Source organism: Pseudorca crassidens, chromosome 18, assembly GCF_039906515.1.
Source record: "Pseudorca crassidens isolate mPseCra1 chromosome 18, mPseCra1.hap1, whole genome shotgun sequence".
NCBI classification, from domain to species: Eukaryota; Metazoa; Chordata; class Mammalia; order Artiodactyla; family Delphinidae; genus Pseudorca; species Pseudorca crassidens.
In genome coordinates this window covers 17,706,302-17,723,446 of record NC_090313.1, presented here as the reverse complement: position 1 = coordinate 17,723,446, position 17,145 = coordinate 17,706,302, and the positions used below count along the sequence as shown (strand labels likewise).

The window sequence follows — 17,145 nt, the reverse complement described above, 5'->3', positions numbered from 1 at the left end:
CTCACAGGATTATGAATAGCCTGTGAACCTAAAATATGGACTTTAAATCTAGTTGATTTCTTAGGATTACTGAGATTAAGGTGGGAATAGAGTAATAGAGTAGAATAGAGTACCCGTTGACTAAGTGTGTTTGTCATATATTAAATTGATTTCCAGAAAAGTTGTACCAATTTGTTTCCATTGGAGAAACATAAGAATACAGCCTCTTCTTATGGATCTATGCTTTGTCATTTGACTTGAGTTTTTACCACCCAGCATAGACTCTCTAAGGACATAAAGCATATCCTCAGTTTGATATGCAGGATTTTTCTCAATTCTATTTATATTTGAACTCTCTGAGGATTTAAGGCTTAAGCTACTCTGTCCCTTTTGAAACTTTCTCTTGTATTTGCCTCCTTAACACTGTGTTATTGTGAGTTTGTTCTTCTATTTCTCCTCTCCCTCTTCCTGTTGCCTTTCTTTCTTGTCTCTGCATGTGACATTTGCCATAGTTCTGGTCTTTAATATCGTTGTTCCATAACCTCTCATGAGGTCCCCTCCCCGTCCCTTATTCAGCTCTCCCATCTTCAAACCTAACTCTTAAATCTATATTTCCAGGCTGTCATGTCTTCAGAGATCAAGTATGCCTTGTCCCTACTGTCACCCATCATGTCTAGGATCTGAGTTTTAACATTACCCCTGCCCCCACCCCACCCTAACTCAACTCCCTCTATGTTCCGCTTTTCCCTTTATGTAAGTAATCTCATTGTTACTTGGGTTCAAAAAAACCTCACTTTTTTTTTTTCTTATTTCCTTTGTCTCACATATTCAGTCCGTCATCAATGAATGATTGAATTCATTGATGACGGACTGAATATGTGAGACAAAGGAGATAAGAAAAAAAAAAGTGAGGTTTTTTTGCAGTTTCAATCAAATCATGTCTAACCTTCCATTACTGCCGCTTACGTGCTAAAACGGGCCCTTATTACCATGGCAATTTACTCTTAAACAATGCTCCAGCTTTTAGACTTTCCTGTTATTAATCTAGTCTTCACAATGCTTCTAAATTCATCTATTTAACTTATCACTTGGCGGGTACGGCTCTCTTCATCAGAAGCTTTCAATGCCTCCCTGTTGTCCTCTAAGTAACCCCCAGTTTCATAGTTTGTCATGTATCCAGCCAGCCAGCCATTCAAAATTTGAGTGCCTGCGTACGGTTTATGTGTAGAGCAGTGACATTCAGCTACTGGAGATACTAGGCTCTTGCGTGAAGAGGTCTGGAAGTGCCTGGGAGTTGACCTCCCCTGAGGCTTCCACTAGCATATGACTGAGAAATGCAGCTGTAAGAAAGCCCCAGATCCATTGCCTGGATTTTAGCAGCTCTGAGGCTTAGATTACATTCCAAAGTTTCCCCATAGCATCAGTCTGCAGCCTACCCTCTGTGGGCCTTTTTCCTGGGGTTCCATCCTTGCCTGGCCTCCTCTTGTTCCTTACCCAGCTTTACCTACCAGCTACCCTGGAAGTATTTCCTTAATAAATGACTTGCACTTGAATTCTCCTCTGCTGTTCCTAGGGTCTGCTTCTTAAAAAAACAAACAAACAAAACCTTGTTAAGACACTTTTATTCAAGCCAGAGACATAATCACTACTGCAAATGAGCTTACACCAAGTAGAAAAACAGGTGTGTGAACAAACGCTTTCAACTTTAATATGATATCTACTATAATAATGGTGGTATCAAACTCCAGTGAGATAGAAGAGAAGAAATACCTACCCCAGATGAGAGAATTCAAACTGGGATGTCTGCAACCTTAAAGTAACATCTGACCTGAACTTAAGAAGTAAGACTTTTTACTTACAGGAAGGAAGAGAGAAGCAGGAAGGAAGCAAAGAGAAACTCTTCATAGGGAATAACATGGGCAAAGCTACTACGATATGAAAGCATGAAAATTTTCAGGAAATACAAATAACTCAAATTATTTATTATTATCAAAGGACAAAGGGAGGGACAGAGGATTGGTTCTGGCAGGTGAGTAACATGGAAGAAATCTGCACTCAAAACATTCATTAAGTGACATAGAAGGACTTCATCTGTTTTATCTTTTGAAGATGGTAAACAAATGAAGAAGCCAGACCAGTGATGCCATCAGATTTAGAGTTTTAACTATTACTCTGGAGGCATCATGGAGGGCTGGGAGAGTGAAGGTTTGATAGTTGCATTAGGCTTAATTCAGGAAAAAGATAATCAGAAATTAAATATGATGGGTAAGAAAGGCTTAGGAAGGAGATAATAAGAAATATTAGAAGGAAGGACTGGCAATAGTTGGTAATTTATTAGGTCTGGGGATAGAGATAGAAGATTCTAGGCTTTGGACCCATCTCAATGACCAAATCCATTGGACATTTTTTAGTCTTCATCTTACTTAATCTGATAGCAGCATTTCCCTTCCTTCTGAAGTTCTCGTTCAATTGTTTTGATAGATTTTCTATATTCTCCAAATTCTCTCCATCTATTATTAATTCACTTTTTAAATAAGGTAAGTAGTTAAAACTGGAATTGTAATGTACAGACTACTTACTAAAGAACTGCTTAAATGAATGCCTCAAAAGATTTAAAATAACCAGAGTTTATGTGAAAAAACTGCCCAACCTCACTTGTAACCAAAGAAATGTCAACTAAAAATAATAATATCAGATCAGCAAAAATTTTAAGTGTAAAATATCCAGTTTTGGCAAATATAAAGAAGAAAACATGCTAATGCATTGCTGGTGATAGTGTAACATGTACAAAGTTTTGGAGAACAATTAAATAATAATTGTTACTTAATTTTAATTTTATTTATTAAACTTATTTAATAAACTTATTTTATCTCCCATATTAAAATTAAAATGCTCATTTCCTTTGATCCAGCAATGGCACTGCTAATAATTTAAAATAAAAGTCAATCTAGATAAATATATGAAGATGCTTATTACAGTATATTTGTAATAGCAAACAACTTATTTTAAAGTCTATTAATAGAAACTAATTAAATATAAAATGGTCATTCTACAGAATATTATTCAAATATAAAGAAGTATTGATATGAAAATGGCCAATAAATATTTTGTTGCAAAAGAATAGTGAAATGAGTTTGTAGCATGTGGCCTTGTACTCACATAGTGAGAATATACATGCATTAAAAATTTCTAAAAGGATGCACTCAAAAGTGCTAACACTCTTTGCAGCCAGTTAAGCCGACTGTGCTCTTTTCCCCATGGGGGCCCGGTGCGCAAGGGCTGCAAACAGCAGCCTCCTCGGCAGTGTATGCAGCCTGTTGCCTGTATGGGTTGCCCTAAGGGACCTTGGAGACAGGCCTTTCCAGTGGACATTAATGACTGGCATGCTGTCCCCAATCTAGGCTCCAGACAGGTGTGCGTGGTGCCTTTGGAAAGCCCCAGGGCACAGTGGCCAGGGTCCACATTGGCCAGGTCATAATGTCCATCCGCACCAAGCTGCAGAACAAGGAGCATGTGATTGAGGCCCTCCGCGGGGCCAAGTTCAAATTCCCTGGCCGCCAGAAGATCCACATCTCCAAGAAGTGGGGATTTACTAAGTTGAATGCAGATGAATTTGAAAACATGGTGGCAGAAAAGCGGCTCATACCAGATGGCTGTGGGGTCAAGTACATCCCTAATCGTGGCCCCCTGGACAAATGGCGGGCCCTGCACTCGTGAGAGCCTTGGCGCTGTCCCCTCCCTACCCATGCCCACCAATAAACCCTACTTTCTTGTCAAAAAAAAAAAAAAAGTGCTAACACAGTTTACCACTGGGGCTTGCAGATGCTGTATATTCACTATTGCCATATTTTTTCCCCATTACCAGCAGTAATTTGGCCTTAAAATAAATGAAAAGAAAGGAACAATAATGGGATAATGAGAAGGAACAACTTAGTTTCTTACATGTGTGTGAACAGAGGGGATGGGAGATAAAAATTCTATATAATTCTGTTGGAATTAAATACAATTAAATAAAAATAAAATCCTCACATTAACACCTTAAAATAGGAGGTGCATTTACATATAGGAAGATAGAGGCTCCTTACATACTCCATGCCTAACGAAGGACTAGAATTCAGATCTCCTGACCCTTTCCCTGGTGCTGTCTCCATTATCTTAAGCAATAGAGTATCTACAACAAGAAAATCAAATCAACTGAGATGCAAATGTTCTCAGCCATTATTTCTGCCTTCTCTGAATATATGGGATTGATTTTGAGTTCTTAAATAAGCCAGAAATTTTGGAGAGTTGGCTGTGGGACCCTAAAGTTTTGATGTATACTGCTCAGAATATCTCAATTCAATACCATCCCTCTAAAAGGATGCTTTCTAAAGCACTGAGAAATATGGCTCGTCTATGTCCCTAATTTAATACAAGAGAAATTTTGAATTGGAGGCAAATAAACTATGCAGTAGCACCGTAAAGCTTGGTAAGGAAGAGTATGCCAAACAGCTTACCCATTCCACAGATAAGCTGACATATCTCCAATAATTTTCCTCCTAAGCACAGTATAAGTGAAATATTAGCACGTACGATCTGGGGCAGCACCAACTGATTAGTTTGTTGCTATAAATTATAAATGCCTAATCTTATAAAATTTCAAATATCACTCTGGAAAATGAGAAGCCATCACTAAAATGTGAGTGAAATGACTATTATGTGCTTCCTTTAGTTAGAATTGCCTTATATTGAAAAAAATAAATGATTTACTATCCAAGAAAACTTTTTAATTACTTTACCCATCTACTTCTAGGAAATTACAAATAAATTTTGTTACTTTAGGAAAACAGAGATGGATTTGCTGTATGCAACTTTCAGTATATTAGCAATGAATTCCATCCTAGTCTTGTTCAGGATCCTTCCTCCAATGCTTCATTCAAATTACCACTGATTTTTACTAGGTATTGAAATGGATACATAGCAGTTTTACCCATTATATTTGCCAAATTCAATATTACTAATTTAATAAACTGGGAGAGATAAAATGGAAACAAAAATTGGTGAATATTTAAAGATAAAATCTGGCAATATGTCAATGTTTCTGTTTCCTTCTATAATATAATAAATTATAATTCTTCTAATTGAAAAATACTATCAATAATGAAAATCCTGTATTACATATAACCAACATTTTTGTACATACATCAGTTCGTGCACACATTCTGATTCCAGTTTAGTAAATTGATGTGTAAATATATTTTGTAAGACAGATGGTCTTATAAGAAGATTAACTTGAAGTTGAGGTAGACTAGTGAAGTAAAATGTCCATTTCCTGTGCTGGAGAACACTTTCATTGAAATTTGAAGTGTGGATATTAGTCTCAGGATTTAAATTTTATCTTTAGGTGTTTGGACTAAAATCTCTACATATATAGAGGAATTACATGTGTTCTGTAATTTCCCAGTAACATACATGCTTCTGAAATGCAGGATTTAACAAGGAGACTAGTGTGATTTGATGGTTAATCACAAATATTTGACAGAGGAGCTGTTTTATATTTTCCTCCTCTGCTTCAAGAAAAGATCTCATCTGTCACTCCTTAATATTAAATTCAATTGAGTTCTTAAATAGGGAAAAAGCCTGCCCTGTACTACATGCCTTTCAACATTAATGGTGGCATTAGGCTTAATTTTCAGTAGATGAGAATATAAGTTTATATATATAGTCATAAAAAGATATTTTGTCCCCAAATTTGCCTGACATCTGTTGAAAGAAAGTACATTTCTGATCTAGTTTTTCAGAGCTTCCTGGGATTTAATGAACAGAGATATATTAATATGTGTGTACATGTGTGTGAGCGTCTGTGTGTACACAAGTATGGTGTGCTCGTAAAAAGGCCACAGCTAGTATTTCCAAAGTGGATGTATTTAAAAAGAGGGAATAGATGCATTCTAGAGTGGAATAGGAGTTAGGGGACAGATAATGCAGAGAAGTCTTAGAAAATAAAAATGTAGAAAAGAGGCCATGGTTGGAACCAGAAGCACATGATTTTTTACTAAAGAGAAGATACAGAGACACAAAGAGATACAAAAAATAGAGAGACAGAAAGAGAAAAAGCAAGCAGTAAAGATGGCACCATAGAGAATGAAAGAATGAGAGTTTTTCCTCTTTGCCTTCATGGGTAATAAAGGTTATGAAATTGAGGATTTCCACTTAATCAAGAGAGAATAGCCCATAGCAAAGGACATACTTTCATCTATGAGCTGCGAGTAGTCTGTGAGGATTAGAGAGGATGGCTGTAATCGATGCCTGGGGTAGACCCTTGCCATTGAGCCATGCCGATAAGGTGAATAAGTATTTATTTTATTTTGGGACATGTTTGACTTTGATTGCATCTAAAGTATATATATTTTTTAATATATATTTTATGTATATATAAAATGCAGATAATTCTGAATCATGATTTACCTGTGGATTGAGATATAGCCCAACGATGCTTTACCTAAAAGTAGATAAATTCATAAGTTGCTCTAAAAGTTTTGTAAATATGGCGGGCGTATTTCCTAGAAGTTTCAAATGAGCAAAAAGTATCCAGAAATACAATCAATCAGGAGTAATTTCTATGTTCCTATGAATGCTAGACACACTGAAGAAATATTTAAAATTTTGTTTAGAACTATAAATGGTCTTTGCTTTCAGATTTTAAAATGTGTTTCCTTTAAACTTCATTTTCTACAAATTTGTTTCTATTACACATTTGCTACGAATTTCCTGCAAATTTGTTCGTTTGTAGGCATTTGTGAATATATGCATGTGTGTGATTGCACATAATTTTTAATGAACTAGTTAAATAATTTAAACCTTTCTAATATTAATATATTTCGTTATGGGAAAATTTCAGGATTCCTTTTATTCTCAGTAGTAACGATTGTCATGACAGAAGTTCTGATACTATGAAAATTCGCTGGGAACTTTGACAAAATAAATCATCCTAAGGCAATGAAAACATATTTTCTTGCTCCTGTTTCATCGTACTTGGGTATAACAGAAATGGTGAGACTAAAAGATCCAGGTATCTAAACTGCGGAGGGCAGAGAGAGTAGCAACAATCTGCATTTTCAGGCTAAGTTTAGGCAGTTTAGAAGCCAAACCTTGTCAGCATTCCTTTAGAATTGCAATATCACAGCCAGCAAGAGCATGTTGCAGTCTTTCCACAGCTGTGTGTCGTTTTAAGAGATTGCATAGTTAATGCTAAAATTGCCTCTGACTACTCTGCTGGGTAAGGTTTTTGATTCTTGCTTGGCTGAAGTCCCGATTTTGATTTTTGTTGTTTGTTTCTTTTCGTGGCAAAGTAATATTTAGCTCAACAATGTTTTATTTGACATTAAGAGAAAATATATTTGTTTGAGAAATAAGCCTGAATTCGTTTTTGGTCTGCAGTAAAACTTTAACCTTATATATTTGGCTTTTAAACATTTTGTTCTCATGAAAATAATGATTATGTAGGCCTCATTCAAACTTTAATTATAGAAATAGATTTTGAATCAATTAAAATATTTTAATGAATTTGATTTGAAATGTTTAAAACATGAAAACAGTAGTGGTTATAAATCAATAACTGCTTATACTGTATATAAAACAATTTGTAAATTTGTAGAACATTTATAGCAATTTGATTTTAATTTCCAGATAATACTCTGAATAATATTCTATTCCCATAATAATAATACCACTATAATTGGAATAGAAAAACAAAATATATCAAATGATGGCTCTCTATATATAATGCTCAGTAATTAATGCCCTGCCTTTAATTATACCAAAGATTACTTACAGTAATGTACTTCTGTGTAAGTGCAAGGGTACCGCTTTTGTAACCAACAGCTAAGCTGCCTATCCTATGTTCTCCCGAGGACAGCTCAGCCTTAAGGATCTAATTCATGGTCACTTCCCATTCCATTTTTGTTTTTACTTCAAAGCTATGGATCTCATTCACGTTTTGTTTCCTGAGACTACCCTCCTCTCTCTACTCAAAGACCACCCAGACATGACTGCCGCCACTCCTTGATCTCCATACCTTAAACACACACTGCATATTCATAGGCACTTGGGCACACATGAATGTACACACAGCTTTCACAGACATGCGACCAGGGGAACTGTGTTGCTACATTTTCATGACTCTTGCCCATAGGTCGGGCACACATTTCCTGTGCCTCACAGGTTTGGAGCATATCAGGCAGACTTGGGAGGTCCTTTCAACATCTGGAAACTTGGAATCACGCTAGACACCTTGCTCCCTTCATTTCCACTCCTTAGGTGTCCCAGGTTGTAAACAGCAGTTGAATCCATCTCCTTCTTTTCATTTTTCCTTTTGCCACTGAGCCTTTGTCCATTAAACCTTCCTCTCTCCCTGCTTTGTGATAATCTGCTCCAGTATCCTTGGCCTGCTCTCATTCCTCAGAGAGAGTAGACCCTTCCCAACTCAGAATTTTGTACAAGGTGTCCTGCCCAGAAGCCCTCTCTACTCCACCCCACTTCATGTCCCTGTATATTCAAGTCATGATGTTAGTCTGGAAGTCGCTTCCTCTGGGATCATGTTCCTGAAACACAGACAAGAAACCTGGTTGTTTGCCAACACATACCCTACGTTTTTCTTACATAACATTTATTTATAGTAATAATTTTTGCTTAAATAATTTTTAATGTTTCAGTCCTTTCCCCTTAACATGTAAACTCCAGAAGATCAGAGCCTTGTTCACAACTGATCTCCAGCACCTAGCTAGTCCTTGGTACATGATTGGCACTCACCGAATTTAGATTTTATAAAGAAATGAATTAATAGGTGCTGTACATACGTGTAGGCAGCCATGTGGAATATAAGTGGTGACCATTTTTGGAGACAATAAACCAAAGTGAAAGTTGCCAGAATCAAGGAAATGGAGCTAAACTGGGAGCCAGAAAGCTAATCGATATGGATGTCAAGACAACGTGGCTGGGTAAACACTGGGTACACAGAGCAGGGATCAACACGAGGAAGCCAAGGGCTGGGGAGGTCTACTGGAAACTCATAAGCAGATTCCAGGAATGATTGGTTGTCCCCAAACACTATTTTTATTCATGGTCTAAAGGTCTGTCTTGGTTGGGGACAAGAGTGCAAAAGTATTTTCTCTAAATATCTCACCGACTTATGTTTCGAACTATAGAGGACCCATTTCTCAGTGATGTTCAGTTGTTTTTTTCTTTCTGCTAACTCCTTTCTGTGTCTCCATTTAGATTGCTTTCTCATTCTTTCTTTCTAAGCTTGAACTAATGATGCAAAGATGGTCAACCCTATGTAGGTATGTGACTAAGATTATAGAGAGGCTAGTTGACAAAACTGGACCACAGAAAGTTACAAAAAGAATCTGCCCAGCATTCAATGCAAAAAAAAAATCAGCTTGGGCTTCCCTGGTGGCGCAGTGGTTGAGAGTCCGCCTGCCGATGCAGGGGACACGGGTTCGTGCCCCGGTTCGGGAGAATCCCGCATGCCGCGGAGCCTGCGCATCCGGAGCCTGTGCTCCACAACAGGAGAGGCCACAACAGTGAGAGGCCCGCATACCGCAAAAAAAAAAAAAAAAAAATCAGCTTGCCCTCCCAGGTATCCAGAGCCACCTCTACTGTGTATCTACTAGCCCTCAGCTTTTTCTTTTTTTCTAAGGATAAGCTTTTACCTTTTCAAATACCTCCCACTGTTCTCCCTCTCCACATATACGATGCTTTCATCTAGTCCATCTGGCAGTCCTGTAGCGGGAACGTGACTACTTGTTACAGCAAAAAGGCTGCTCCTTGGTCTGATCTGCATTTTCCAGGTAACTTTCTAGGCAGCCTATGATCCATCAGTTTGCCCCTCAGTAAACCTCAGCAAAAGAACACCCATAAGCATAGCACAGGGGCGTTCTAAAGTTTGACTAGTATTTTAGAGTGTTGCAGATCCTAAGATAAAAGCAGTAAGGGAGCTGAAAAAATAGCATTATTTATTTAACAGACTCACTCAGGTCTTCCCTAGTCACTACATTCTATCTTATACATGTAACATAAAAATCTCCATGAAAGCAGAACTGAGTCCTCGGTGAGAACATTCAGAAATAAACAAGCTTGAGAGGAAAGCCTTGTAACCCATGCTTTTCACCCTTCTCCTGTGTCACCTAAGATAGTGACCAGATCTGAGTAGGTGCTCGACAATGGGACATGCTAAAATAATCCTTAAAAGTGTATATAATTCAAACAAATGTCCATAACTCTCTCGGGAGGCACTTTGGATGACAATGAAACCAACTGTCTTTTACTTTAGAATTGGTGAGTGTTAATCATTTTACCTTTCCAGCTTTTATTCTCCATGGTCAGTCATTTTATACTATCTCCTCTGTTTGAGCCTCTACCTTACCTTTCCTTTTATTGAAAAATCATTATACAGGCAAAATGTAAAAATATATTTATTTAGCCATTAGTAAATAGCTACTAAGTCTTACCATTAGTCTTAGCTACTAAAATATATAAAAGCAAAGCATATGTATTTATATATGTTTATGTGTATATGCATTGTACATAGATATAGACAACTATATCTGCATATGTATCTATATCTATATCTAAATCTATATATAGATAAGGAGATACATATCTCCTACTCTATAATTTATGATTGTTATAGCAAGGAATAGACAGCTCGACTAAAAGTGTTTTAACCAACAGTGAAAATGTCTCATTTTACAAAATAGAGAAATAGAGAAATCCAGAGATTGCAAACATTTAAGGATAATTGATTCTGTGGCCCAACAGTGCTATCAAATGCTTAGGTTATTACTATTATCCTCAGTGTCAACTGATTTTTTTCATCAACTAGAAATAACATACTAGCTTCCATCTTTCATAGTCTCAGGAAAAATATTTTAAAAGCTTGAAGAGTAGGTGTTCCTTTCAGTGTTAAGAGTGAGATAAACCTCCTTCAAGAACCCCCGTCATATGTCTCCTCGCATCAAAGTTATATTCTATGGCAGGATTAGCTCAGTGAATTTATGTTCCACCCTGGATCTGTAGAGGAGCCTAGTCTCCTCTCTAGACCATGGCTACCTGCCATAAAAACAAAGTTGGGTTTCAGCTAATAGAAGAAAAGTAGAAACTGGCAGGTAGGCAATAAAGAGGATGTGACATTTGTCTCAAGGGATTATTAAGAGACACCTAAATAAAGGGATCTGTATTAATCAAGATACAGTCAGGAAAACTGAAACCATGGTAGGTATTTCAAGCAGGAAATTGGCCACCAGATGTTCAAAGGCTGAAATATCAAGGAAGAGATGCTAAAATAGTCCATAAATTAATAACTTCAGGAAGCAGCTGCCACACCAGAGCTGGGGGAACAAAAAGGAAGAGGTGGGGTTGCCAGGATATAGCAAGGAAGGGGCCTCGTAACAACTGGTACCAGTTACTCTACAGGTGAAGCCATGTAATTGGTGCTCAGACCACCAGGGGGCACTGTGAGTTGGTGCAGGCACCTATAAAGAGGACACAGAATGGCTGGTGCTCGGTGTGTCAAAAGAAGCTGGAGGCTGAAGTTGTGGTTGTCTTTTGTTGCCTTGAGAAGCTGACGTGAAGTATAAGCAGAAAAGTCATCCCTTCTGCCTTCGTCCTGCCTTCCGTTCTCCCTCTTGTGTTTCCCGCCAAGAGAAAGTCAGCTGGCAGGGGAGTCGGAGAAATGTTTGCAAGCTTGACAGCACAGAATACAGGATGGTGGACTTGGGGCTCAGAGAGATAGTAGGTGATGCAATAGCACAGTATCTTGAAATTTTGAAAATTTTGAAATAGCAGCGCATATATACTTTTAATTATATAAGTAAAGTTCTTGCATTTTAGTACATGATGGTGCCTCTACCTGGAATGCTTTTTTCTAGCTAACACTATATTCTTTACATCTCAGCATAAGAGCAAAAGATGTTTTAAATGCTTTCCTGACCTTCCTTAACACCTACTGAGAGAATTATTTAGGGAAAGTGGCTTAGTCATCTTGAGCATCTGTTGTCCCATCTATAAAATGGGATAATGATGTATCTACCTCAGAGGTTTGTTTTGAAGATGGAATAAGCTTAAACGATAATCTCTTTGATTTAGTCACATGTAAAATGCTTAATTGATCATTGTTAAATATTAGTATTAGTTCTATGACTCCCCCAATTCTAATTTACCAAAAAATAAATAGAAAATTTGTCCTAGTCAATAACTTTTCAAGTCAGTCACCTTATACAAAGTTATCATTATGGAGACAGTTATCATTCTACTTTAAATTACTCACTTGCGTATTTATGACTGTCACTACCTAGTGTTCCTTGAGGATATGACAAATTTTTTTAGCACAGTGCCTCGCACATAGTAGAAACTACAATCAATGAAAATTTGAAAAAGTTTGAAAATTCAAATAAATGATGGTGAATATATGATGTATATATGTATGACTACACACACGTATCTTATTTACATTTATAAAAAAGGAGAGGAAGGGCACCTTCATGTAGGTCACTTTGCTATTTTCTATGGAAGCTGTAGTCTTCATATTGTATAAATGAAATATACATATAAAGATAAGTCTACAAAGTATAAACACTAAGGCTCCAGAAGTTCTTGATCAGGAGCTATTATGATTAGCTACTGTGATCAATGATATCAAATGGGAAAAATTCATATAAATAACAAAAAGAGACTGGGGAGATTATTACAAGTGGGCTCTTTGGCATGGAGGGCATTATGCTGAGCAAAATAAGTCAGACAGAGAAAGACAAATACTGTATGATACCACTTATGTGGAATCTAAAAAAATACAACAAACTAGTGAATATAACAAAAAAAGAAACAGACTCACAGATATAGAGAACAAACTAGTGGTTACCAGCGTGGGGAGATGAGGTATAGAGCTTGGGGAGTGGGAGGTACAAACTATTGGGTGTAAGATAAGTTACAAGGATGTATTGTACAAGACAGGGAACATAGCCAATATTTTGTAATAACTGTAAATGTAAAGTAACCTTTAAAAATTTTATAAAAATAAAATTTTAAAAAATTAAAAAACAAAAGTAGTATCTATGAGACAGCAAATATGGGGGTTAAGTTTTTCCAAATTGGTTAGGGTAAGTTTAAAAGGGTTGTGCTTTATCCTGTAGGTAATCAAGAGTGACATAAGTAAATAGTATTTGAGGATAAATAATCTGTTCCATGTGCAGGCCAGACAAAACAATGAAGACTTTGAAGGCAAAGAGAACTTAAGGGAAAAAATCTCAAAGTGCTAAGAGGCTGAATTAAATTCATTGTAAAGTCATTGCCATGGAATTGCCAAGGACAGGGCCATTGACTGGATGACCCAAGCAGTGGGTGAGGACAACTCAGTGAGAAAATCTGACAATCAGGACTTCCTTGGCGGTCCAGTGGTTAAGACTCCATGCTCTCAATGCAGGGGGCACAGGTTCTATCCCAGATTGGGAAACTAAGATCCTGCATGCCGCACAGTGTGGGAAAAAAAAAAAATCTGACAATCCACCCTTAGCAGAGAGAAGGAAGTCAGCACTAGTTATTCATAAGTTTAGGATTTCCGGGTTTTTTTTTTTCCTTCTAGGATAGCTTAATTTGTCCCTAAATTTAGTTCTGTCTCTCCCAACCTCATTTTGTTAATCTCTACAGTCTTGCCCCAGAAAAGCCTTCAGAAATGTATATATTAATTTCTCTTCATAAGCATGCAAAACTTTAGCAGAGTTTTTAAAGACAGTGTTACATTTGAAATGAGAAAAACTGAATATATCAAGGCCTTTCTGTTGCTTTGCAAGCTGGTGGTTCAATGAATTCCTTCTTTTTTCCCTCATTTAAAGCTTCTGTTTCCTTATTTATTTTCATTTTGGATGATCTGTACATTGGTGTAAGTGAGGTGTTAAAGTCCCCCACTATTATTGTGTTAGTGTCGATTTCCTCTTTTATAGCTGTTAGCAGTTGCCTTATGTATTGAGGTGCTCCTATGTTGGGTGCATATATATTTGTAACTGTTATATCTTATTCTTGGATTGATCCTTTGATCATTATGTAGTGTCCTTCCTTGTCTCTTGTAACATTCTTTATTTTAAAGTCTATTTTATTTGATATGAGTATAGCTACTCCAGTTTTCTTTTGATTTCCATTTGCATGGAATATCTTTTTCCATCTCCTCACTTTCAGTCTGTGTGTGTCTCTAGGTCTGAAGAGGGTCTCCTGTAGACAGCATATAGATGGGTCTTGTTTTTGTATCCATTCAGCAAGCCTGTGTCTTTTGGTTGGAGCATTTAATCCATTCAAGATTAAGGTAATTATTGATATGTATGTTCCTATGACCATTTTCTTAATTGTTTTGTGTTTGTTTTTGTAGGTTCTTTTCTTCTCTTGTGTTTCCCAGTTAGAGAAGTTCCTTTAGCATTTGTTGTAGAGCTGGTTTGGTGGTGCTGAATTCTCTTAGCTTTTGTTTGTCTGTAAAGCTTTTGATTTCTCCATCGAATCTGAATGAGATCCTTGCCAGGTAGAGTAATCTTGGTTGTAGGTTTCATCACTTTAAGTATATCATACCACTCCCTTCTGGCTTGTAGAGTTTCTGCTGAGAAGTCAGCTGTTAACCTTACAGGAGTTCCCTTGTATGTTATTTTTCGTTTTTCCCTTGCTGCTTTCAATAATTTTTCTTTGTCTTTAACTTTTGCCAATTTGATTACTATGTGTCTCGGCGTGTTTCTCCTTGGGTTTATCCTGTATGGGACTCACTGCACTTCCTGGACTTGGGTGGCTATTTCCTTTCCCATGTTAGGGAAGTTTTCGACTATAATCTTTTCAAATATTTTCTCTGGACCTTTCTCTCTCTCTTCTCCTTCTGGGACCCCTATAATGCGAATGTTGTTGCGTTTAATGTTGTTCCAGAGGTCGCTTAGGCTGTCTTCATTTCTTTTCATTCTTTTTTCTTTATTCTGTTCTGCAGCAGTGATTTCCACCATTCTGTCTTCCAGGTCACTTATCCGGTCTTCTACCTCAGTTATTCTGCTATTGATTCCTTCTAGTGTAGTTTTCATTTCAGTTATTGTATTGTTCATCTCTGTTTGTTTGTTCTTTATTTCTTCTAGGTTTTTGTTAAACATTTCTTGCATCTTCTCGATCTTTGCCTCCATTCTTTTTCCGAGGTCCTGGATCATCTTCACTATCATTATTCTGAATTCTTTTTCTGGAAGGTTACCTATCTCTACTTCATTTAGTTGTTTTTCTGGGGTTTTATCTTGTTCCTTCATCTGGTACATACCCCTCTGCCTTTTCATCTTGTCTCTCTTTCTGTGAATGTGTTTTTTGTTCCACAAGCTGCAGGATTGTAGTTCTTCTTGCTTCTGCTCCCATGAATTACTTTCAATGGTGCTCTTTTCATATATTTTAGTGCTTCTCTGTGTTTACATTTTGAGGAACCAACAGAAAAACCTGATAGAATAAATGGCAACTTGAAAAGTTTTATCTTAATAAATTCTGTTATTATTCTACAGTAGATAAAATAATACTCTAAGATAATGAGAAAATAACATCTTCATCTAAAATTAGAACCTAAAGACACACTATTGACCTTATGTTAAGATATTTTATAGCATAAAACTCTCAGAGAATGGGCATTAAGAATAACTCCACAAACCTAGCAATTTTAAGTACTTTTCAGGGGAGCTCCCTTGTGATCCAGGGGTTAGGACTCCTCGTTTTCACTGCCGAGAGCCAGGGTTCAATTCATGGTCAGGGAACTAAAAAAAAAAAAAAAAAAAAAAAAAAACCCAGGAAACCACTTTGCAGAACAAAGCAGACTATTTATTAAATAAATAAGAGAATTAGGGAAATATTAATAAGACTGGTATTCCAATTTCAAAAAATGATATTTAAATATAGTAATACAGCCATTAATTAAAAATATTTTCATGCTCACATCTGGAAGATGGAACATAAACCATTTAGGTTACCTGTTTAAGGCCCTATTAAAGGAAATGACAAATACTTGCATTGGATTACTAAATACATAGCTTCTACTAGATTGGCTGTATGTTTTGTTTGTTTTTGTGGGTTTTTTGAGGTTTTTTTTTCTTTTTGGTGGATAACTACTTTTCTCCTAGCCTCAGTAAACCCACTGGAAAAGGGTTGACATTCAAACTTGGGGCCTCACATTCAAACTTTCACATATTCTTCTCAGTGGCTTTGTCTATGGCCTATAGTGGGTCTAGTTAGTCAGCAACTTTAGCACTATGAGTCAAAGAAATGCCTTTATCATAGTTTAAATTTTTCCCTGGGGCACTTAGCTGAGTGGCCTTTAGTATTTCAAACTCTTAAAAGTTACCTGGCTGCCCTCTGTGAAGTTAACACAGAAACTGCTTTACTTCAAAGCAGGTAAAATTATGACTGTTTCTGTGGCAAAACTATTGGCACTGTGTTGAGTTAGGACAAGGACCGTTTCCATGTTGCTGGGTAATAATCAAACAATGGTATGATTAGGAGCTTATAAGATGGCAGATCATCATACCATTATTAATAAAGAACATTATTAATTTCTAAAAGCCTTTATGTCATGATGGTTTTATCCTATTTCTTTCTTTTGTTGAATTTTTAAAAATGTACTTCTAAAGAGTATACAAAAGAAAGAAGTTAGCCCTAAAAAAGAAAGGCTTCTTCACAAACTCAAATTATATATTTCTTTGAGCACTACACTTTAGAGAGAAAATAATAGAATTTTCAGCATCAACACTTTTTTACACTTTGCTGACTGATCAAACTATAGAAAAAGCAAAAAGCAATTAAATAAGTTTGTATTCACTGGACATATCCACCTTTTTGTATAGAGGAAAAGCAAATATAAAACTGTGAGTATGCAGTTTTCATTATTATCATTATTTTTATTTAATCTTATTTATATAGAAAACCAGTAAATAAAACTATACCGTATACTTTCTTTTTGATGCTAGCTCAAAATACTGATTTTTTTTTTTGGACATAAGTATTTATCTGATGAGTATCTTTTGGGATTATTCCCATAGAGTTGCAAAAATAATATTTGGGAGGTAAGGAAAGTACTGAACATAATAAACTCATGTTAGATATAGTTTGTCATCAATTTTGTATATTGAAAAATCAACCTTGTAT

At 36.5% G+C, this 17,145-nt stretch overlaps 1 protein-coding gene and 1 non-coding gene across 2 annotated transcripts in view; both read left to right on the top strand.

The window, feature by feature from the left end:
• The window catches only part of GPC5 (glypican 5), a 1,357,540-nt gene that overhangs the window by 1,153,519 nt on the left and 186,876 nt on the right, over positions 1 to 17,145 (top strand). The gene's annotated exons all lie outside the window — the stretch shown is intronic.
• Positions 3,202 to 3,336, top strand: LOC137211522 (small nucleolar RNA SNORA70). The gene has a single exon (XR_010937123.1). It is a non-coding gene; the product is annotated as a small nucleolar RNA SNORA70 (small nucleolar RNA).